Raw genomic sequence first — 24,506 nt, forward strand, 5'->3', positions numbered from 1 at the left:
ACTATGTCAGCTCGGTTTAATATCATGATTTAGCAATTTAAAAGTTAATTATGGTTATGAGAAGTTTACGTTCACGTATCAATCCTATCTATCTTAGGTATTTTTCTCCTTTTTGTGTCATTTTAGTTATTGCTCGATATAAATATTGATTTTTGAGTTTATTCTCATTTCTTTCTTTTATTTTGGTCGGAGATTTAGAAAATGTTTAAGATTTCAAATTATTAAAGAGATACATACTTAGGTTAAGATATACGCATTGTGCAGAATAAATACTTCTTTTATATTTTTCTGCATATTATGAAATAATAAAATAATAATTATATATTAAATAACTAAGATCAGTTACTATTATGTAATAAATTGGCTTGCACATATAAATCAAATGACCGTTCTTGTTTATTCGCAATTATTTTAGAATAAATAAATCACAACAATCAATCTTATCTATCATATATGATATATAATTAAATTTAAACGATATTAAATGTATATATATATATTAACATAAACATTTATTAAAAGAAAATCAATCTTATCTATCGTGTATGATATATAATTAAATTTAAACGATATGAAGTATATATATATTAACATAAACACCTATTAAAATAAAATTATTTATTTATATGATTTTATTATCATTGTATCTTATTGTAGAAAATAATTTAAACATTGATCACAAAAGTTTATGTGAGACTTTTAACAGTTTTAGTAATTTATACTCGTTTTAAAAAATTCAAAATACAACATATACAAAAAAAATATAAATTTTTAATATATGATTAATGTAATTGTGTAATTTATTTTAATAGTAAAGAAGTAAACAAAAATGATAGAAAGCATACATATTATTAGTAAATCTATATTATTTAAAATCATTAATTACTATATATATCATAATCACATTAGGTAATTTCATAGATTTTATTTAAGGAAATAATATATAATAAATAGCCACCTTTCTTTAGTTAATATCATATGATATATCATATAGTTAGTATTAAATGTTTCTAGTGAGATATAAAAATCAAATTGGACCAATATGTTTTTCAATTTCAATGTGAGGCTGATACGTAAGAATAATTAACTACCTAATTGATTGACACATAAGTAAAAAAAAAATTTTAATTATTACAAAATTGAGATTACATCTTTTTAAATGTTCCTCGATTAATATATGAGGAAATCAAAATCAACGTGTAGATGCGTATATCAAAAGCCAACGTTTAAGTGAGTGAACTGTATAAAGATTCTCTATAGAACGTAGAAGGGATTAATTCATCAATACCAATTTCGAAAAATGTTTAAAATGAAAATGATGGGATATTAATATTAATCTCCATGCATGTTACTGAGTTGGAGTCAGTTTACAAAAAAAATATGTGACTGAGTTGGAGTGCAATTCACAAAATTTGAAAGAATTTTGTTATTTTAATTTGTTGAAATGTAAATAATCATGTGTCCACATGATTGATGGTTAGTAGTCATACTACAAAGTGTAAGTTGCACGTTCTTACTAATTGATAACCTAAATACATATATAATATATTATCCAACGCCGCAAGGCTTACGTCAACGAAGTCATAAAGAGACCCAAGTCTCCAAATCACAATTTTTATGGTTTCACCAAAATAGAAAATATTTATAGAAAGCTCTGCCGGTATATATTAAAATAGAAGCATTATAATATTTAAGTATTACCATGTATCGTCACTAAAATGACTTTTACAATCCTTAGAAAAATAAATTAGTCCATACAGATGTATATTATACTTTTTGTTAAAAAAAATTTGTCAAATATGACTCAAAACTTAACTTTGATTACAAAAGTATACTCAAATTTGAATCAAATGCAAAAGTAACCCAAAAGCCTTGTGAAATTACAATCAGCCCCTTGTGACCAAACAAGAAAACAAAACTCATTTTTACGAATATAGCCCCAAAAAGTCTTTTGAGTCTTCTAAGATAATGCATGTCGTCTAGACGACAGCCATGGAAGTTTTCTGGTATAATTGATCTTAAAAGTAATTTATAAATAATTTTAAATTTTTTTGACAAGTCTTCTGGAAACAATAATACACATGAATATCGGTAAAAACATAATTAAAACCAATTAAGTTATGAATTTTATTCAAAGAGCTCAAATATCGAATAATATAAATGAATTAACAAAAAAATATTAAAAAGTCTTTATAATTTTAGAGAAAATGAAAGTTTATTAAACATTGACGCAGACGATTTCCACGAAGGTCGTCTTTCTAAGAAGTCGTCCATTTGGGTTAGTTTTGAAATTGATTTTTAACCTAGACGACTTACATTGAAGTCGTCCATCTTTGTTTGTTAAAAAAAACCGAGACCACTTCTTCCATGTAAGCCGTCTAGGGTAAACGAGTTAGTTTTGCATTTGACCGGATTGTGTCAGAAATTTGACTTTTACTAGACGACTTACACATAAGTCGTCCAGTAAAAAATTAAAAAATCAATATTTTGTTTTACTTAGACGAGTTCCATGTAAGTCGTTTCAGGTTAGTTTTGCAATTGAAAGATAAAAAAATATATATATATTTTTTCTAGACGACTTACACGGAAGTCGTCCAAGATAAGCAAGGTTTGACCAGAATCTCTGAATAAAATCATTGACGACTTTCGTGTAAGTCGTCTAACTGACAACTTCCGTGTAATTCGTCAAGAAAAAAATAAATTTTTATGTTTGATTTTTCAGTTGCAAAACTTACATGAGACTACTTACATAGAAGTCGTCTAGATAAAACAAAATATTTTTTTTTTAATTTTATATTGGACGACTTATGGATAAGTCGTCCAGAAAACTCAAATTTCTGACACAATCCGGTCAAATGCAAAACTAATCCGTTTACCCTAGACGGCTTACATGGAAGTCATCTCAAATTTTTTTTTAACAAATATAGATGGACGACGTCCATGTAAGTCGTCTCTAAAAACACATTTAAAGTCAATTGCAAAATTAACCTCTGCATTGACTAGAAGACTTTCATGTAAGTCGTCTACAGCCATAAGAGTTACCCAAAAGTCGTCTGGGTGAATAGATCTGCATAAAAAACTGATTTCATAGTTTCAACCAGTGAGATAACTTGTTTAGCACACATAAGTCTTCTCCGAGCATCCAGAATCTCAAACAAAAATGACCCACCAAGAATCGTAAGCTTCAATGGTTCGACCATAAAAAATTTAGAATCAAAATCTTGAATTTTTTGGATGAATATTGAGAGAAAGTGAAAGATATGTTGTTTTTATTTCATAAGAATTAAGAAAGAAAAAGTGTAAATCGATTTGAGGTGCATTAAGAGCTTCAAGTGGATTGTTCATGGTGGTTGGTGTATTGATAGCAATGGTAATCTTGTAAATACTTGAAGATGATGAGATTGAGAGAGTAAAACAGCCATTTTCGAAAAGAAAACAAAAATTAAGGCATTTTCAGGAATAATCTGAACTTGTAGGGTGAATAAGGAAAAAGAAATGTTAAAAAAAAACGTAAGTTAGTTTTGTGGTTGACTTTGAGTTTTGAGTCAATTTTGCAAAAAGCCTTTTTATTAAACTAACCATAAAATTAATTTGAAATCTATAAAAATATTCTTCTTTCTTTTCTTAAATTAAAGTTATAGAATTACCTAATATGACTAAAATATATATGAAACTAGGATCGGCCCGCCCTACGGGCGGGATGATAATTTTAAAATAATTTAAATAGTTTGAGTAAATATTTTTGATTTTTGTTTAATATTTGTTTTTATTTTAAAATCTTTTGTTCTATATTAGTATGAATCATTATTTTAGTTTTCTTGCTTTGAATTTTAAATAGTTAGAGTAAAACTATTCATTTGCTTTGAATTTTATTTTGGTTTAGAACCATTAAATTTATAACTTTTAAGGGCTTAGAAAATTTATCTTTCAAAATCTTTTGTTTCTCCTCGTTCCACATCGTATTTGCAAATATATAACTAATTATTTATTTTCGAATAACATAATCGTATTTGCACAATACTGTAATTTTCAGAAATGGTTGGTGATCAAAATAGTTATTAACAAAGAACAAAAAAAATTGTCTATATTATAGTTGTCTTTGGATGTTACATGCTAATACATGTCTCAATGCTCTCAACTTTGTTCATGCAGAGAAACTCATCATTCTATTGAGTAATGCAGCTAAATACGTTACTAACTCAAAAGATATGTTAACTTATAGGAGGGTGGACCAGAAACGGTTTATACATGCAGAGGAGAATTGAGAACGTGTGCATTTAGCTCGGACACCATTATGGACTCAATTTTCTTCACACCAACATATTATGTGGTACTCGTGGATGAGTTAGCTCTAGACTCACCCGAACTTCGATTGGTCAAACCATCATTCCTTTACTTGCAAGTTCCAAAGAATATAAACTTAACGATCACTGTACAGTAAAATCTATCCGACTTGCTGTCTGGTCGTTCTAACACCGCTGTTGCAGTCTCCACCGCCTGACAGTTCCCCATTTCACGGCGGAGGAAAGTAGGAGATAAAGGAGTTAGAATAAGCTAAACAAAAGCTACTGGGGAAATAAACAAACGAAAGCTACTGGGGAAAAAAATAAGATAATCAAGACCTGAACAAATGGTCTTACAAAAATATTTGGATAAAAAATTTAATAATCAATTCCTGAACAAAGTGAAACAGAATCAACAAACCACACAATAATCATCTCTCGTATATTTAAAGATGTTAATGCTGGAGTTACCTTTGCTTCGAGGAGGAGCATTCACATTCCTGAACCTTAGGAGGCGGACCTCGACGGTGGAGATACAACAACCATACTTCAAATCAGTGAGGAGGACAGAAGAATTAGCAATTTTCCAGGACATATTTCTTTAAAAGATAATTAATGAGGAGAAACAACTGATGAATCTCACAGGACAAAACATACTCTTTTATATTAAATGGAAACCTTTATCATCATTCAAATCAAAAATCTAAAAATTTTCAATAAATAGATTGAAGATCATGAGTTTTGTATCTTTGCGTTAGGATGAGCATGTCTATATACAAAAGCTCAATCCTCGCTTCATGTACCTAGCCTCCCAAAATAGGCGGACCTCCACGGTGGTGGTCCAATGGCCCATCCCTCAAGTCTGCGAGGAAGAGAGCGGAGTTAGTCAGAACGTGTAGAAATCTATAAGATGGAGAGGCATGAATAATATGAGTTTCGATGGAATGAGATGACCTATTTATAGTGGTGATTCACACAATAGCAATAATGGGGATACATTGAATGATAGATCGTGTGAAGAGTGGGAGATGTTGTTGATGAGGGCGTTAAAGACGACGATTGGATGAACTGATTCTCGTAACGTTTCCAAGAATTTATTTATAGGTGAGTTGGAAGTCAATCAAAAGACACCACCGCCGAGTTCTAACAGGCTATCGCCAGAAACAATGGGTTCACGTATTACAGATGGAGATTCGACGCCGGTTAGATGAATGATCGAGCTTTCGTAAAAAAAAAAAACGTTTTTTGGCGACGCGAAGAGAAGAGGAAAACGGAGGTGTCATTTTCTGAAAAAGGAAGCCCAACAAGTAACAAATTCACAAAGCCCATATATGCTAAGAAACAAGCCCATCCGAATTCAGATTAATGAAGCTCTGGGTTTGGAAGAAACGGGACACGTGTCGTCACTACGTAGCGACCGAGCCCGAGCTTGACCGAGCTCGGCCAAGCTCGGTCGCTACGTAGGGACCGAGCATCCGTCCCGCTCGGTCTCTACGTAGCGACCGGGCTCGAGGGTCGCTACGCTCTTCCAAAACGTCGAGACGACACCAGTCCATGCATTCTCGTCAAACCTTCAAATGCTATCTTCCGAAGACCGTAGCGAGTTCAATCTATGATTTTCGCTATTCTAAATCATCGATCAAACTTTGCGGATTAATACCGCGGAAAGTTCGTTCCTTATCGAAAGAAATCGTAATAAATGCTTCGAGTCGGAAGACGGCCCAAAGGGACCTAAAACACGACTCGAGGCCCATCCTACGATTTCTTAACCAAAAGCCCGTAAACCACAGCACGGTTTACGCTTGGTCCACAAGGAAAGATAAATGTCAAGTTTCTGCGGATAAATACAGAAGTTTTAAGGATAATCACAAAGATCGGAAAAAATGGAATATCTCCATTTTATGCTATGACGGCTTAAGGGCAGAAGAGTAAAAGCTTAAACCGACCTTGGAGCTAGTATATAAAGAGTCCTAGGCGAAGCGCGTGGGGAGGACGATTTTTTCAGAGCAAACTTAGCACTTAGAGCATTTACGCAATTTTCCGCTTTTGTTATTTCGAGCTGTGAGTCAATTAGGTTTAGCCGTCTTAGGGTTGCTAGAACTAGGAATCTCGCCAACTGTTCTCGAGCCCATACTTATACCTTGTTGTAAACGCTCATACGCAAATTCGGAATAAGATCTTTTTGCTCTCTTTTCGATTTCTTATACTTTATCGTTGTCATTCTCGTGTTCTGATTACTTGACATGTGGTAATTAGCAGATATCCGGGTCCTCTGAGAAATTAGGATTTTCCTAGTTTCTTTATTTAAACGAAAATCGACAGTGCGAATTTCGGTTCCCACAGATATTTATATTAATATTAATATATATATATATATAAATATATTTTAAATTAACTATATACCATATTAATATATATAAATAATTTATTTCAAAATTTAAGAAAATATGTATTATACTTGAGTTGATAAAAAAAACAATTTTTTACAGTTTCAATTTGATCAGATCATTAAAATATATTTTAAGTAAAATATTTTAAATAAAATATTTTAAAATTTTTATAAGAATTGTTTTTAAAATATTTAAGTTGTAACATCGCCTATTATGATGTCGTGTTAACACCTTAGCTCTTTTCACAGTTCAAATTTAAAAAAAAATCTATATTCTTATTAGAAAAATTATGAAGATTGTCATTTTATATTTATACACGACAAACTTCTATAATTAATAATCCCTGAATTATTGCATTAATGGTTTACAACAGGAAAATATTTAAGTACACCATTATGAATTTGTGTGGATGATTAATATACTAAGTATTAATGAAAGACAATGTTACCAATAATGTGTTTTAATAGCACTGATATTAATTTATTGTTTCCAATTGTGAATCAAATTATAGTTATCTATGTAAAACATTTTGTCAACTTCAATACATAATTTTATAGATGATATATAGGTATTTTTTCTCAAGAACTTTTTAAACGATTGATTTTATATTACTTACTAAAATATATCTGAACAATAATATTATATATTATCTAATTGTAATAATATAAGAAAACTTTCCGAGATACTTAACTAACTATAACTTAATAAGAAAAAAGGAAACAATATTGTTTTCTATTGATTGACATTTGAATATTTAATTCTATGAGTTTTAATTATTTTACAGATACTTGATTATATAAGATTAACTAAAACAAAGTTTATCGGTTAGAGTATATCAGCTAAGAATTTATCTACTATCATATATTGTATCCAACTCACCAAGTCCTTGTAGCTCCAAGTCAGCTTCAGTGTTATTCATCACGTCAAGGTCCAAGCTATCTTCATGGTCACTTGATCGTTGCATCCACTCAGGTTTATCCACACGTTTGGCATCCACATGATTTATCCACTGGTTTTGCATTACAGAGTTGCATCCACGAAGTTACATCCACTCACTAGGTCTTTCTTCTTCCAAGTTAACTTCAGGTTCGACCCTGGTTGCCTCACATTTCTTCTCCTCAAATGCGTCAAAGAGTCCTTTCTCAACCAACTAAGCTCGGTTGGTGTCATTGGAGCCAGCACAGCACCAAGACTTGTTATCACACATGTATAAGGTTTAAATGAATAAATTAGTATGTTATCTTCCTTTCTAACATAGTTTTTTTTTTCTGTGAATTATGGTGTGGAATATGGAATAGGAGGACAACCATCGATATATGGTGATATGTATAGTTTTGGTGTTCTTTTGGAAATGTTCACTGGATAACGACCAACAAATGATTTCTTTGGGGGAGACGTTTCTCTACACAGCTACACTAAGTTGGCATTGCAAGATAGGGTGTTGGACATTGCAGACAAATCAGTTCTTAATAGTGATCTCAGAGTTGGTTTCCCGGTTAGTGAGTGTTTGACACTGGTTGTAGAGGTGGGACTTAAGTGTTGTGAAGAATCTCCAGCCAGTGAACATGGAATAAGAGTTAATGTCTGTCAGGGAGAGGTTCTTTCAAGCCAAATGAGGAGCCAAAAGTTGAAGTCTTTCTGTTTTTATCTAATTGAATCCCACATAAAATATTAATATGAGGCCTATATAATATTGCATTTCAGCATTTGTACTATTTTCTCTATCTATGCTCTCTTAAGGAATCCTCTGTTGCACAAAAGAAATGAAACTTTGTGTGATAAGATGAATGTTTGTTTGTGTTATCGTTTTTACATTTTGACAAACATCTTCTTTGAGATATTATGTAAAAACTCTAGCCAAATGTATGGTTTATCTATTGCCTATATATTGCAATTTTTGCTAACTCAAAAATAAGAAACAATTACGTATCAATTTAGCAATTTCTTCAAAACATTTGCAAGAGTCCTGATACAATCGATTGATCTCTAGAGAGAGCTGTCATAGAGATAATTTTTCTTCTAAAGACAGAACTAGAACAGAAACATGGGGAAAGTATAATTGTTTTATGTATGACTCACAAGTTCATGATCGCAAGAGACTGTGTGTAAGAGGTAGGATTTCTGCTGGAGAGAAATGTTTAACAAATCTAAAGTGAGTTCAGGCCAGAAAAGAAACATGAAATGTGTGAGAGAGACAAGATTGTGAAGCACTGTGAGCTATTGATTAAGAAAATCCACCCAAAAAACAAACAAAATGAGCCAGACAACTTTACTTGCAGTCTGTGAGCTATACCATAACAGTCATAAATTATAATACACGGCCTCTTCAATCCTCTTCCGCAACAAGATGAGGACTTCATTCGACTAGGCGCATATTCATGTTAGATCCAGTGTTTTCATAGCCGATCCGTATCCGCAGTTGAATCGGTAAACCCGGTGACCCGTAAATAATCCGCTTTAGATTTTAAAAAACAATTATTAAAGAACCCGATAAAACCCAGCATTACAAAAATGAATAAACTACAAGAATTGTGATTTTTTAGATCCTGATGAAAGTAGTATTATATTATTTGAAGAAAATGATAATAAAGAATATTATTTTAATTTTTGCAATCTCAATTTTAGAGTATAATTTTAGAGTATATTAAACTTCTTATGTAGTCTATTAAAATTGATATTAAAAATTAAAATAATTTTAAATTAATATAAATTTTTGGATGAATAAATTAAAACAATAGTCTTTAAATTACTATTCAAAAAATTTGAAATCATATATTAAAACAATAAGAACATTAAAGAATAAATAAAAAATCATATTAAATTTCCAATGAATTCTACTCCATAATTTAAATCAGTATTGTTCAAATATGCCGAAATTTTAACCTAGTTATAGTTTTGTCTCCCTATATAAAGAAAATTTACATATTCTTTGTAAAATGGCTGCAAAAGTTTCTATAGTTTTCTCCCTTCTATCTAAAACTCTCTTTCTCTCTCTCTCTCTCTCTCTCTCTCTCTCTCCTCTCTCTCTCTCTCTCTCTCTCTCTCTCTCTCTCTCTCTCTCTCTCTCTCTCTCTCTCTCTCTCTCTCTCTCTCTCTCTCTCTCTCTCTCTCTCTCTCTCTCTCTCTCTCTCTCTTTATAACTCTTTCACCTATCTCTAATCTCTTTTAATTTGAAGAAAAGTTTTAGTTTAATTTTTTAATTTTTTCTCATATCTTTCTCGCAATATTATCTTATTTTTGTAAGTATTTTCATTCATTGTTGCATCTCCTTCTCTAAAAATTTAAGATTTAGATCTATATATTTTAAATATATATTTTATATTATATTCAAATAAAGTTATAGATTAAAAATCTATGTATTTATTTTACTAATATTTTTTCCTATAAATTATATTTTGATTTTTACAAATTTAAAGCTATTTTTACATTTTCTAAATTTACATATTTTAGATTTTAAAATTATCTTATTCATAAGACTTAAACCATAAATTTGAAGGGGAATTCTTTAGAAGGCTACTAAAATATACTTATAATATTTTTTGTCTCATGTTTTCTCGTACTTTTATCTTATTTTGTAGGTATTCTCTTTCATGGTTTTCTTCTGTTCCTCTTGTAACTTAGATCTTTAGATTTTATATTTGTATTTATATTCAAATTCAGTTATAGATTAAAACTCTATGCCTTTCTTCTTTGCCACTATTTCAGCTTAAAAAATTATTTATAAGTTTTTTAAGATTTGAAGCTATTTTCATGTTCTTAAATATACATATTCTTTGATCTGAAAATTATGTGATTCAGATGACTTAGGCCAATAAACTTCTAATGAAATCTACCAAACCATAAATTTTAAGAAGACTTCTCATGAAGTCTAATTTTTAAATTTGAAAATTATTCGATACAGTATACTTTTGATGAAGTCTATTTAAAAGTTAAGACTAGTAAACTCAAATGAATTCTAAAAACAATAACTTTTGAAGTAGACTTCATTAGAAGAGTACTAATATAATTGTAATTTATGTTCTTATGTTTTCTCAAAATTTTGTCTTTTTTATTTTTACAGATTCTCTTCTCTTTAGAACTCTTTCACCTATCTCTAATCTCTTTTAATTTGAAGAAAAGTTTTAGTTTAATTTTTTAATTTTTTCTCATATCTTTCTCACAATATTATCTTATTTTTGTAAGTATTTTCATTCATTGTTGCATCTCCTTCTCTGAAAATTTAAGATTTAGATCTATATATTTTAAATATATATTTTATGTTATATTCAAATAAAGTTATAGATTAAAAATATATGTATTTATTTTACTAATATTTTTTCCTATAAATTCTATTTTGATTTTTACAAATTCAAAGCTATTTTTAAATTTTCTAAATTTACATATTTTAGATTTTAAAATTATCTTATTCATAAGACTTAAACCATAAATTTGAAGGGGACTTCTTTAGAAGGCTACTAAAATATACTTATAATTTTTTTTGTCTCATGTTTTCTCGTACTTTTATCTTATTTTGTAGGTATTCTCTTTCATGGTTTTCTTCTGTTCCTCTTGTAACTTAGATCTTTAGATTTTATATTTGTATTTATATTCAAATTCAGTTATAGATTAAAACTCTATGCCTTTCTTATTTGCCACTATTTCAGCTTAAAAAATTATTTATAAGTTTTTTGAGATTTGAAGCTATTTTCATGTTCTTAAATATACATATTCTTAGATCTGAAAATTATGTGATTCAGATGACTTCTAATGAAGGCCAATAAACTTCTAATGAAATCTACCAAACCATAAATTTTAAGAAGACTTCTCATGAAGTCTAATTTTTAAATTTGAAAATTATTCGATACAGTATACTTTTGATGAAGTCTATTTAAAAGTTAAGACTAGTAAACTCAAATGAATTCTAAAAACAATAACTTTTAAGTAGACTTCATTAGAAGACTACTAATATAATTTTAATTTATGTTCTTATGTTTTCTCAAAATTTTGTCTTTTTTATTTTTACAGATTCTCTTCCAAAGCTTTCATCTCCCCCACCCAAAAATTTAATACTTAGATCTATAGATTTTAAATATGTATTTTAGAAATTAAAGCTAATATACCTTAAATGAAGTTTACTAAAAGCATAAATTCAAAGTAGACTTCACATGAAATCTACTAAAATATGATTTCAGACTTTTTATATAATGTCTTTTTTTTTTAAAAAATTAATCATTTTTAATATTATCTTATCTTCTTTTGCAGGTCGTATTATTAGCAGACATCATTAGAAGATTTCATTAGCAAACTTTATTTGTGCTATCAATATTATGAATAATCAAAAAAACTCTAGAGAATCTTATTAAATTTGCTTTGTAATAAATTATTATCATAAAATATTTGTTTGTAAACTACTATTTGGATGCAAAATCCTTGGATATAATATTAATTTTTAACTGTGTTTCACTTGTATAATATTATTAATTTTTAGCTTTCAACTTTATCACAACATACTCTAATCAACAAGAAATTGAAACCATTATGAATGTAAAACTTAAATATATCAAACTTACACATAAGTAAAAAAAAATTAACACACATGTGAAAACAAAAAAAATCTACAAATACTGCTCAAGAAGGCTCAGGAGTAAAAATAATTAAAAAGACTTCCTAAGAAGTCTCAAGGGTATACTTCAAACAAAATTACACAAAAGTCTTTTACCACAAATTCTCTGTATACAACATGTAACTGGACAATTTTCTGCAAAAAAAAAAACACGTTAAACAAAATTAGAAAAAAAAATATTACATGTTTGATACAATTATGGAAGTAGACATTTTAAGGAAGTCTACACCTATTAGTTAACAACTTAATCAAACAAGAAAAATTAGAGTTCCATAATTATAACACATTAACTTTTGACATTCATGCAAGACCATTAGAATTCATTAACACACACTGTAAAAAAATTAAATCATCAAAACACATGATGAATAATACCCAAATCCACTTTAAAGGAACTTTCGACATTGATTTCAGCTGAATACGTCATTTGAAGTCTAGTTTTGTAGACTACCAAGGTAATCTATTATTTAGGTTACATTTTGCCATTACATAATTGTAAGCTATTTTTGAAAACATGAGTAGACTTCCTGCATAAAAATATTAGTTTTGCAGTTGATCAAAATTTACCTAGTATTTAACTTTCTAGAACATACTTCATTTGCAGTCTACATTTTTAATTTTTTTTACAAAAGTCAATTTTGCAATTGACCAAGTTTGACTTTCCACGATTATGTTTGTTTTATAATTAAGATTTGGTCTTTAAGTTTAAGAATATTATTGTTGTAATTTGTATTTAGAATATAAGTTTTGAGGTAGATGTCAAGGGTTTAGATTTATGATGTATAATGGAGTTTAAATAAAATTAGATTTAGAGTTTAGTTTTCAAATTTGGGTTTATAGTTTGAAAATATTATATTTGGAGATTTCATTTAGTATTTAGGATATATGATTTAAGTTTAATGTTTAGGGTTTAAGGTATTAGATTGAAGGGTTTAATATATAGTCACATAAAATTGTGGCAAAATCAGGGCTAAATATATAGCGACAAAAAATAACATGGCAAAGTTGTGGCAAAATGTATAGCGACGGAAAATTATGTGGTAGAGTCGTGGCTAAATGTATAGCCACGGAAATAACCACGAAAAAAAATCATGGCTAGATGATAGCCATGGTTTTTACTTGACTACATTGTGGTTAATTTAGACACGTTTTATTTGTGGCTAGATCGTGGCTAAAATAGATACCGTTAACCACAGTTTTTTCTTTTAATGGGTATTTTTTCAATTTAGCCAATGGTTTTCGTGGCTATAACATTTTTTTTTTGCTAGTGCAAGTTGTTTAGTACTTCCTGATTTTCTTGTGTTTGCAAGTTTAAAGTAAGTTTAAAGTGGCTTAGGTGACAAGCTCAACTTAAGAAAAACAAATGGTAGTTCAACCAATCTGATTAGGCATGTGTATTGCCGTAATGATAAGGTTTTGGCGTGTTTATGAACCTAATGTTTTAATTAATCTGATTAGGCATGTTTTTATTTAATTTGAGAATAGTTCAATGCTGACAAAAGAAATAAAAACAATCGAAGCCATGATGACCGCATAGGTATGGCGTCATAGCGATAAGGTTCTTGCGTGTTTGTTAACCTAATGTTTAAATTAAGCTGACTAGTGTGTTTAAATTAATTTAGTTTGTAACGTGCCTTTGCATGATTGGTTTAAAGTTATATTTGTTTCAGAATAGTTCAATATATATAACGATAACGAAATGATAATATCACCTGAAGCCAAAGGACAAATAGGTTAGAAGTAGTTAACTTGTGACAGAAGGAGAAAAGGAAAAAAAGAGAATGGAAAGCAAAGAAGAATCATGCGTTTACAAAAACCCAGACGCGCCAGTGGAGGCGCGTGTTCAAGACCTTCTCTCTCGGATGAGTTTGGCGGAGAAGATCGGTCAGATGACTCAGATCGAACGCGTCGTAACTACTCGTACCGTCATTACAAATTCCTTCATCGGTATACACACCATTTTGTTTTTATTCGGTCGACGAACAAACTTTGTATCATTACAAAAAAATTGAATATAAATGCTAAAGTTATAAAAATGGATTTGGAGTTACAGGTAGTGTTTTGAACGGCGGAGGGAGTTGGCCGTTCGAGGACGCTAGGCCATCGGACTGGGCTGATATGATCGACGGTTACCAAAACGCAGCTTTGGCATCACGTTTGGGAATACCGATAATATACGGCATTGATGCCGTCCACGGCAACAACAACGTTTACGGAGCCACCATCTTCCCCCACAACATTGGACTCGGAGCCACCAGGTTTGATCCCCGAGTCTCATTCTTTTTCATTTTACAAGAACATTGAGCACTTGGGTATAGTAGTAGTGTTTGTCCAATTAGATTGGAACTGAACCTAATTAAGTACTGGTATTTGAAGCAAGTGGTTGTTGAATTAATGTGATAACACTGGTTAGTCGTTGCGGTATTTCAAAAGAGACGCAGATTTGATCAGAAGAATTGGGGCTGCAACAGCACTAGAAGTAAGGGCCATGGGTGCTCACTGGGCGTTTGCTCCTTGCGTAGCCGTAAGTTCCTTATACATGTTATGATACTGAATGGATAATCAGTAGAGTTTACTCCATGATTGTTTCTTGTCGTCCAAGCAAAGTCCTTATGATAATAATTTAGGGTGTTTGATTTACTTTTGGTTAAACCAAGACCTCTTCTTCCTCTCTTTTCTTGTAATAGCTTTAGTTTTCTGATAGGCTTTGAGAAATCCACGATGGGGGAGATCCTATGAGTGTTATAGTGAAGATGCTAACACTATATGTGAGCTCTTGTCTCGGGCCTTCAAGGAGAGCCACCCAAAGAACACCCTAATGGTTACCCTTTTCTTGCGGGAAGGTACGCACATGCCTTGATATGCGTCTTTAATAATTTTGATGTCACTACTCATGGATTTATTCATATGCGACAGAAACAATGTGGTTGCTTGTGCAAAACACTTCGTTGGAGATGGTGGTACCGAAAATGGCACAAACGAAGGGAACACTATTGTGTCATTCGAAGACTTGGAGAGAATACATCTTCCTCCATATCTGAACTGTCTTTCTCAGGGAGTCTCTACTGTTATGGCATCTTACTCAAGCTGGAATGGAAGTAAACTCCACTCTAACTATTTCCTCTTGACAGAGCTTCTCAAACAGAAACTAGGTTTCAAGGTCAACAAAAAGTTTGTTTGTTATGGAATATCTGAACAAACCAGAGGTCTATGAACTGAGCTGGCCACCTTTGCTTTGATTACTAGGGATTTATTATTTCTGACTGGGAAGCTTTGGACCGGCTTAGCGAGCCATTTGGTTCAAATTGCCGCAATTGCGTCAAGATCTCAATTAATGCTGGAATTGACATGGTAGACTCTAAAACCTCCTGTTAATGATTTACACTTTTTCAGAGTAAGCAATGAATGAGCATTATGTTACTAATTTATTTTATTGCAGGTGATGGTGCCTTTCAAGTACGAACGGTTCATACATGACCTAACAGATCTGGTGCAGTCAGGGGAAGTGCCGATGGCTCGGATTGATGATGCTGTTGAAAGAATACTCAGAGTGAAGTTTGTAGCTGGTCTTTTCGAACATCCTCTCACAGACCGATCTTTATTGGGTACTGTTGGCTGCACGGTGAGGTTTCTTGTACATAGTGTTATTTGATTGCAGGGCATTATTGACTCTGTTTTTCATGATTTTAGGAACATAGAGAATTGGGCCGTGAAGCGGTTAGAAAGTCTCTAGTTCTGCTAAAGAACGGCAAACATGTTGATAAACCGTTTCTACCACTAGATCGCAATGCAAAGAGAATTTTAGTCACCGGAACACATGCTGACGATCTTGGCTACCAGTGCGGGGGATGGACAAAGGCATGGTTCGGTCTAAGCGGAAGGATAACAATCGGTAATTAACGCAACGACTGAAAGTAAATGTTGTTAGAAATTTAATATGAATGGATCTGTCTTGGTCTGAAAATGTAGGCACAACGCTTTTAGATGCCATCAAAGCAATAGTTGGAGACCAAACAGAAGTAATATATGAGAAATATCCTTCAGAGGAATCCTTAGCCTCGAGTGAAGGTTTCTCTTATGCAATTGTTGCGGTTGGGGAATCGCCGTATGCAGAGACTCTGGGGGATAACTCAGAACTCATAATACCTTTCAACGGGAGTGATATTGTAACCACAGTTGCAGAGAGAATCCCAACTCTAATGATCTTGTTCTCAGGACGGCCTATGGTTCTTGAGCCGACGGTTCTTGAAAAGACGGAGGCTGTAGTCTCTGCTTGGCTGCCTGGAAGCGAAGGGCAAGGAATGGCTGATGTCATATTTGGAGATTATGACTTTGAGGGAAAGTTACCAGTGAGCTGGTTCAAACGAGTTGAACAGTTGCCCCTAAACGCTGATGCCGATTTGTATGACCCGTTGTTCCCTCTTGGTTTCGGTCTCAATTGAATTCCACCAGGAATTCAAACCATGTTTAACTTTACTGGCCTGGCAAAACATTTATCCATTATTGAACAATAAATGATGGAGTTTGAGTATGTTTGTAATAACAAAATCAAGTGATATGTGTGTGTGTGTGTGTTATTGATATGTACGTTCCCCATGTATATTTTGAGAATCTATAAGCAAAACTAAATTTCCTTTTTTCTAGCATGTTTTTTTTTAACTTGAACGATTGATGTGTTGACCCGGTTTGTTTTATGTCATTAACTTAGTTTCTTGTTGACAATCCATCAAAGCAGCAGTTAGAGATAAATCCAAAGTGATTTACGAGAAAAATCTTCAAAAGAATTAGAAGAAGCCGATGCTCAACCAAAAAACAAGAAGAATAAAGCATTGAAACTGAGCACTTGTGCAATTGTTGCAGTTGGGGAATATCCTTCAGAGGAATCCTTAGCCTCGAGTGAAGGCTTCTCTTATGCAATTGTTGCGGTTGGGGAATCGCCGTATGCAGAGACTCTGGGGGATAACTCAGAACTCATAATACCTTTCAACGGGAGTGATATTGTAACCACAGTTGCAGAGAGAGTCCCAACTCTAATGATCTTGTTCTCAGGACGGCCTATGGTTCTTGAGCCGACGTGATGGAGCGGAAGCAACGATAAACAGCTCAACCAAGGGGTTGTGAAACCACGCTTGGGACCTGTCAGCTCAACCAAGGGATTCTAGAGAATCCTCGTTTGGGATCTGCTTCTTGATTGATGAATCTAATCAAATCAATACAAGGGATAGAGAATACTATTCTCCCAAAAGCCAAAGCTCTTTTATTAATCAAATCAAACTGAATACAACTTTAGGCTTGAATGACTATTTATAATAAATCCTTAAATCTATGAAAACCCTAATCTTAATTAAAATAAGAAAACTACTAAAATATAGAAAATACAATAAAAAGTAATTATCTATGTAAACTAGTGAATAATAAAGATATTTAGAATATTTCCAAATATCTTGCTGCATCACGACGGTTTTTGAAAAGACAGAGGCTGTAGTCTCTGCTTGGCTGCCTGGAAGCGAAGGGCAAGGAATGGCTGATGTCATATTTGGAGATTATGACTTTGAGGGAAAGTTACCAGTGAGCTGGTTCAAACGAGTTGAACAGTTGCCCCTAAACGCCGATGCCAATTTGTAAGACTCGTTGTTCCCTCTTGGTTTCGGTCTTAATTGAATCCCAGCGGGAATTCAAACCATGTTTAACTTCACTGGCCTGGCAAAACATTCATCCATTATTGAACAATAATGATGGAGTTTGAGTATGTTTGTAATAATAACATCCATTACTTAATGCTTTTTGATGCCATCAAAGCAATAGTTGGAGACCAAACAGAAGTAATATATGAGAAATATCCTTCGAAGCAATCCTTAGCCTCGAGTGAAGGCTTCTCTTATGCAATTGTTGCGGTTTGGGAATCGCCGTATGCAGAGACTCTGGAGGATAACTCAGAACTCATAATACCTTTCAACGGGAGTGATACTTGTGTGTTCAGATACTTGCTGGCGTAAGAGTCTGTATGTCCTTTGATCGATACTCTCAAGATTTAGCCTAGACATTTATATGCAGAAATGAGGTCAGTAGAGGGGTATGTCAGGCAGAATCAGTTCAGCAGTGGAATGGATGGTTTGGTTGTTAAGCTAAGGTCTAATACATGAATTTCTTCTAAAGTTGGCACTGCTCTAATGTGGCTTGCAACATTTCAGAGGTGAAAGTAGTAAGTTTAAAGTTGTGTGAGTTCCTCTTGTTTTCAAACTTTTTTCAGAGGTTTGTTCTTGTTTGGCTTGAGGATAAACAAAAGGATAAGTTTGGGAGTTGATATACCATGGCTTTTACAAGTTTTTAGCCATGGTATATAGATGTTTTAGAGACTATTATATGGGTTTTGAGTATGTTTTAAAGTGTTTTTAGGTTCAGGTACGTTTTGGAGAACTTTGATGATTTTGGAGCCTTTTGAGGTGGAGAACTCCACAAACGCGTCATATGTTTAGCTATGGATGGATACCTTCCCACGGTTCGATTGACACATATTTTTACACAAGATAGATCTTTTAGTTAGCTTTCCAGTGCTGCCGGTTTGAGTTCAATCAGCATCTTATAGCAGAAGTTATGCCCGATTTATTGAAGAATGGTATGTCTGCCTCACGAGAGAAAACTGTCGAGGAGATGAAGGATTGTCGATCGACGACAGACCTTTGGTGTCCATCGACGGTGATCCCAGAAGACGGGTTGAGCCTATTTCATGACCGACTTAAGCCCAGGAGTCACCACATATTACCAGAATGCCCCTGGAAGACTCAAAATCCTATTTATGTGTTTTCTAAGCCTTTGTTGATGGCTAGGCTTTATTCTATTCATTGTTCTTATTTTAGGATTGGAGAGAAGAGAGGAACTCCTTCAGAGTCCTCTTGGAACTCCATTGGTTTTTGTTTTTATATTTTATACCTATTCATCTATTCATCTATGATTTCTGTGAACAATTTCATGTTTGAATAGTTCCACCTGCTAGGTTTAGGGAATAATTAAGGTTATGAGGGATTAACCCAAAATATAGATACGCTAAGGTGATAAAGATTTCCTTCATGGAAATGTTTGTAATGCTTGTGTTCTAGAGTATCTAAATAGAACCCTGGACTTCGGATAATTAAGAGCACGCGAGGGCATGGTCTGCTACCTGAATTAATTTCCTTAGCTACGATTGTTAGAAACAAGCGACACCTGATTTAATCAATACTAGTGAACCTATCGAACAGTTCGCTAAAACTTGCCTAAGGAAACATCGATCGACGCTAATCTCATAGCATCAATCGACGTTTGATCCATATCAACAATAGACATCTGAGATATTGGACTTAGTCAATAGGAATTATTCGCACACGGAAGGTGGAATACTTTCTCATTAGAATTCGAGTTCTAGGATTGATAACCTTAGCATCTATATCACTATAATCATGATTACCTGAAATCCTAAGTCTAGCAACCCTCCTTCCATCAATCAACTGAACAACTACCTTCTTCACCATGTTTACTTTATATCCTGCTTTCATACTTATCTACCTAGCTTAATCGCGAATGTATTGAGTTTATTGTATGCCCACGCTCCGTGTAGATTCGATCCCTAAATATTACAACTAAACCTTTTATTTGAGAGAGTAAAGTCAATCCTTAAAGTAATTTGAGTGATATCACATATCGCTCTTGAGAAGATCCACACCGGAGCTGCACAAGTTTAGAATTTTACTCCATCCCGTAGATGCGCAAGTCCATGTCCAAGCTGTATTTAAGAGATGTTTGGACTGCAGCAGGTGAATCATAGTCTCTGAACTGGACGCTCCCAGTACCATATATACCTCCTCGCTTGTTTGTCCATGCTGAAAATGGAAACAATGACAGACGCATACACAAGTAGACAAATAAGAGACAATCTTCAAGACATAGGCTAAGCAATAATGATAGTTCATTTTTGACCTAGAGTCATTAAGCAGACATTATAAACATACAGGTAATAAGACATTAAGAAATAATAATCAATCAAAGAATGGTACCTTGACATACTCTAGATCAAGGAGGATGCGTCTTGGAGTTGCAGCTGCAGCAGTTGAAATCGAAGCAGTTTGGCTGACATTATTGTGGGAACCGAAATTCGCACTGTCGATTTCCGTTTAAATTAGGAAACTAGGAAAACCCTAATTTCCCAGAGGTCCCGGATATCTGCTAATACCACACGCTAAGTAATCAGAACACGAGATAACAGCGACAAAAGTATAAAAATCGTAAAAAGAGAGCAAAGAGAAGTCTTATTCCAAATTTGCGTATGAGCGTTTACAACAAGGTATAAGCCTGGGCTCGAGAGCTGTCGGCGAGATTCCTAGTTCTAGCAACCCTAAGACGGCTAAACCTAATTGAGTCACAGCTCGAAATAACAAAAACAGAAAGTTGCCTAATTGCTCTAAGTGCTAAGTTTGCTCTGAAAAAAAGTCCTCCCCCCATGCCTCTCGCCTAGGATTCCTTATATACTCGCTCCAAGGTCGGTTTACGCTTTTACTCTTCTGCCCTTAAGCCGTCATAGCATAAAATGGAGATATTCCATTTTTTTCTGATCTTCGTAATTATCTTCAAAATTTCGTATTTATCCGCGAAAACTTGACATTTATCATTCCTTGCGCGCCAAGCGTAAACCATCCTACGGTTTACAGGCTTTTGGCTAAGAAATCATAGGATGGGCCTCGAGTCGCGTTTTAGGTCCCTTTGGGTCGTCTTCCGACTCGAAGCGTTTACTGCGACTTCTTTCGATAAAGAACAAACTTTCCGCGGTTTTTACCGCAAAGTTTGATCGATGATTTAGAATGGCAGAAAACATGAACTGAGTTCACTAAGGTCTTGGGGAGATAGCATCGAAGGATAGACGAGTATGCATGGACTGGTGTCGTATTGACGTTTCGGAAAAGCTCGGTCGCTACGTAGCGACCGAGCTTGGCTCGAACTCGATTGCTACGTAGCGACCGAGCGGGACGTGCGCTCGGTCGCTACGTAGCGACCGAGCAGTGTGCATGCTTGGTCGCTACGTAACGACCGAGCAGTGTGCATGCTTGGTCGCTGCGTAGCGATCGTGCTTGGCTTGTCTGTGGTCCGATTGCATACTCAAGCTCGTCCGTGGCTGGTTTTAGATACGTGTCCGTTGCCTTGGGACAGCCGGTATTTGATTCAATCGAGATTTGAACACGATTTTACCGCGAGATTCTTCGTAAAGATTTCTTTACGAAGATTACTTTTCGTAAAAACGTTCAGTCCGATTTTTACAGACTTTCAGACATTGATTCCATCGTGACCGATTTTGACCCCAACAGTTAGCCCTCCAGCTCGTTAGAACCATGAGCTTCTAGCGTGAGGTTCTAGCGAGTGGCTTGGCAAGTTAGGCAAGTTAGGTGAGTTAGGTGGAATTAATGGTTGAAAAGGTCTGTGGTAAGTGGTCTTCTAAAAATAGAATGCGATAAGATTGGGGCTGCGCCTTATGACGGCTGCCTACGTACCCTTGTTGAAGGGATCAAGCCTTTCGTAGTTCGTCTTGGAGTTAAGGTTCTTATGACTAGTTTTCCAGTGAGACCTTTATGGTCTAGTTTTTATGTTGCGGTTATAAGGCGTGTTGCTGCCGATGGCATTTTGTATGGGTGTAGAAGGAAGACTACGAGTTGTCATCTCGTAATCTAACTCTGTGTGAACTGCTATATCTGTAATCTGTTTCGAGAGTTTTCCGCAGTGTGTAAACTTGCGGAATTTCTGAAGATTCTCGAATATTGGCAAAGAGACAAATTTTGGGATCTTGTATCTGGGTGTTTGATACTGTGCCTAGAGATGTTAAAGACCAGTGCGCTGTGTTTAGGGCAAGACCTAGGTTTACTCCTGGTTTTAGAGGGTGCGATGACTAATTCGACTTACGTATCCCGTTTCAGTTTCATCCTGATTCCATACCGATTTAAAGTCCGTGATAGGTTCTCGGCTTATACGACTTGTATGGTAGGAACCGAGCATCTCTCCAAGGACAATTTTTAAGCCTCCTGGAAGTGCTGACCAAAAATTTTGGGTTTCTTTTATAGCGCTATTATCCTTGTGTCGGATGTACGAGAGTCATCTCTACGAGATGGCTAAGTCTGTTTAGGACGTTAAGAGTTTGTTGTGATCAGCAACAAACTTAATGGTAAAAATTACCATATTGAGTCTTCGCGAAGAATATTTTTTGAGAAGATGTTAGTGCGTATGATTGTCTGGTCTTCCAAGAAAGTGTTTTTATCGAGGAAGGAAATTTCGCCGAAGAACAAATCTTCAGGCGTCTGCGACGTCTCGCGATGCTGAAGATTTGTTATTTTTTCGTATGCCGCGTTACGTGCTTGAAATGTTTGCGGGCTTCGAAGATGTTTCGCGATGTTGCAAGGGTTTAGTCTTAGCCCTGCGTTTGAGAAACATTCTGGTTTGACTACGGATGTTCGCAGCCAAAATTGTTGTTCCTGTTTGGATGCTAATAATTTGATTTGCGATCGAGGAATTAGGACTGAGGTGTCGTGTAAATTTTTCCATGGGAACAACGTTTTCCTTCATAGTGCTTTGTGAAGTGTTGGCCTTCCGAGATCTATTTCGTGCATTTTTTTAGGATGTTTCGTATAGCTCTAGAAGCTTTGTTACAAATTTTTCCTTACATGCCGCGTATTATGGTTAAAACGTTGCGGGCTTAAAGTGAATTGTGGAGCGTATTGAACTTGGTCAATTTTCAAAAAGTTTAGATTTTCCGTTAACTGTTTGGTTGTTAGGACTTAGTTTCGTTACGAAGAATTTATCATATGATTTCCGAATGTAGGCATATCATATAACCGGTTTTACGAAGGTTGTAAATCAGTGATATGTATACATATGTAAAAGTAGCGTTGTTTCTGCGGGTTTTACGAGAAACGTTTCTACTGTGATTTCGATCTTAGGTGAAAGTTGCTTGGAGTTACTCATAGAGTGTTACCGAAGTTTATTTCAATACGATCTAGTCGCAGAACGTTTTTCATAGGTTTTTTGAGAGGATTCTCATGACACATTCGTTTCTTGAACGAATTGGTCAACCAGAGGTGGATTTAGCTAACCATCGGGAGGAAAGTGCTCCTTTTAATGTGCACGATGTTACATCTACTCTCGAGTTTTCTTCGTCGCAAATGTTTTTGATGCTTTTCCGTGACTCACTTGGTACAACGGAAACTGAAAGAAATGCTTTGGTGATTGAAGATTTCTTGTAGAAATTTTTAAAACGAAACTAGTTTCTGAAGCCGGAAAGGGCTTCAATACTTTGGCTAATCGTCGAGTTTCAGTTTGATATTGGTACAAGTTTTTTGTACGCATGATTGCGACAAGAAATGATGTATAGTTTTTGAGATTATGTTCATGATCGTCTGGATATGTTGCTAGCGTTTAGACGAATTTTAGATTGTCGTTTGCCTATTTGAGACGATTTGCTTTGACAAAATCGTTTTCGTGATGATTTGCAAAAGTTTTTGAAGTTTGGGAGTATACGAGTGGCGTATATGTACCTACTCCCTCTTTTTTTTTTACGAAAGAAAACGGTTGAACCGATACTTTGAAGGGGTTGTGTACGTTTCGTCTTCTGAGGTTTGAAATGATCGATAATCCAGGACGATTTAAAGACGACGCTTGGACTGTGATTTGGTTGTTTTGACGACTTGGAATATGTCGGTTCCGAGAAAATTGCTAGTAACAAATCGGTTTTAAAACGACGTTGATGTCTCTAGTTTTTTCTTTCTTTAGGAAGTGATCTTGACATGCGTGGCGATCGTTTCTCAATTTTCGGAGAGTTTAGATCGTTTGCAAGATCTTTCTGAACAGTTATGGAACAATATATCGAGACAAGAAAAATCGCCTAAGACTTAGTTCGCTAGACTATCCACCTAGGTTTTACGTTCCGTAAAGTTCTATGGCAGTCTCAAAGGCGTTTTTATTTCTTAGTAATTTCCTACGAAAATTCCAAGTCTGATTTCAAAAATTTCAAGTCGGAAATACCTTAGTTCTCTCGAAGATGCAGTTTTGTCTCTTTTCAGTTTTGCTTGCTCATTTCCCTTTCTTCTTCTCGTGTATGTTCGCCATTTCCGATATTGGTGTTTATCCTTTGAAACTTGACATTTATCTTCCGAACTTGACTGTTATCTTCTCCTTAGAAACGACGTCAATTTTTGTAAAAAGGTTCAACGTAATCGTATA

General features: G+C 34.1%; 1 long non-coding RNA gene and 1 pseudogene across 2 annotated transcripts; one reads left to right on the forward strand and one right to left on the reverse strand.

Annotated features, from left to right (window-relative positions):
• Window positions 1-1,434: 1,434 nt before the first annotated feature.
• LOC108870927 lies at window positions 1,435-5,710 on the reverse strand. 2 transcript variants are annotated; one of them, XR_001957594.2, is made up of 4 exons: window positions 5,238-5,710; window positions 5,087-5,145; window positions 4,755-4,830; window positions 1,435-4,497 (listed from the first exon to the last, which is right to left on the reverse strand). It is a non-coding gene; the product is annotated as an uncharacterized LOC108870927 (long non-coding RNA). The 2 variants fall into 2 exon arrangements; XR_004451070.1 differs by having other exon boundaries at window positions 4,044-4,830; window positions 5,238-5,708.
• Window positions 5,711-6,686: 976 nt separating this feature from the next.
• On the forward strand, window positions 6,687-17,673 carry LOC103873953 (annotated as a pseudogene).
• The last annotated feature ends 6,833 nt before the right edge of the window (window positions 17,674-24,506 follow it).

The sequence above is a fragment of the Brassica rapa genome, chromosome A01 (assembly GCF_000309985.2).
Source record: "Brassica rapa cultivar Chiifu-401-42 chromosome A01, CAAS_Brap_v3.01, whole genome shotgun sequence".
Classification (NCBI taxonomy): Eukaryota; Viridiplantae; Streptophyta; class Magnoliopsida; order Brassicales; family Brassicaceae; genus Brassica; species Brassica rapa.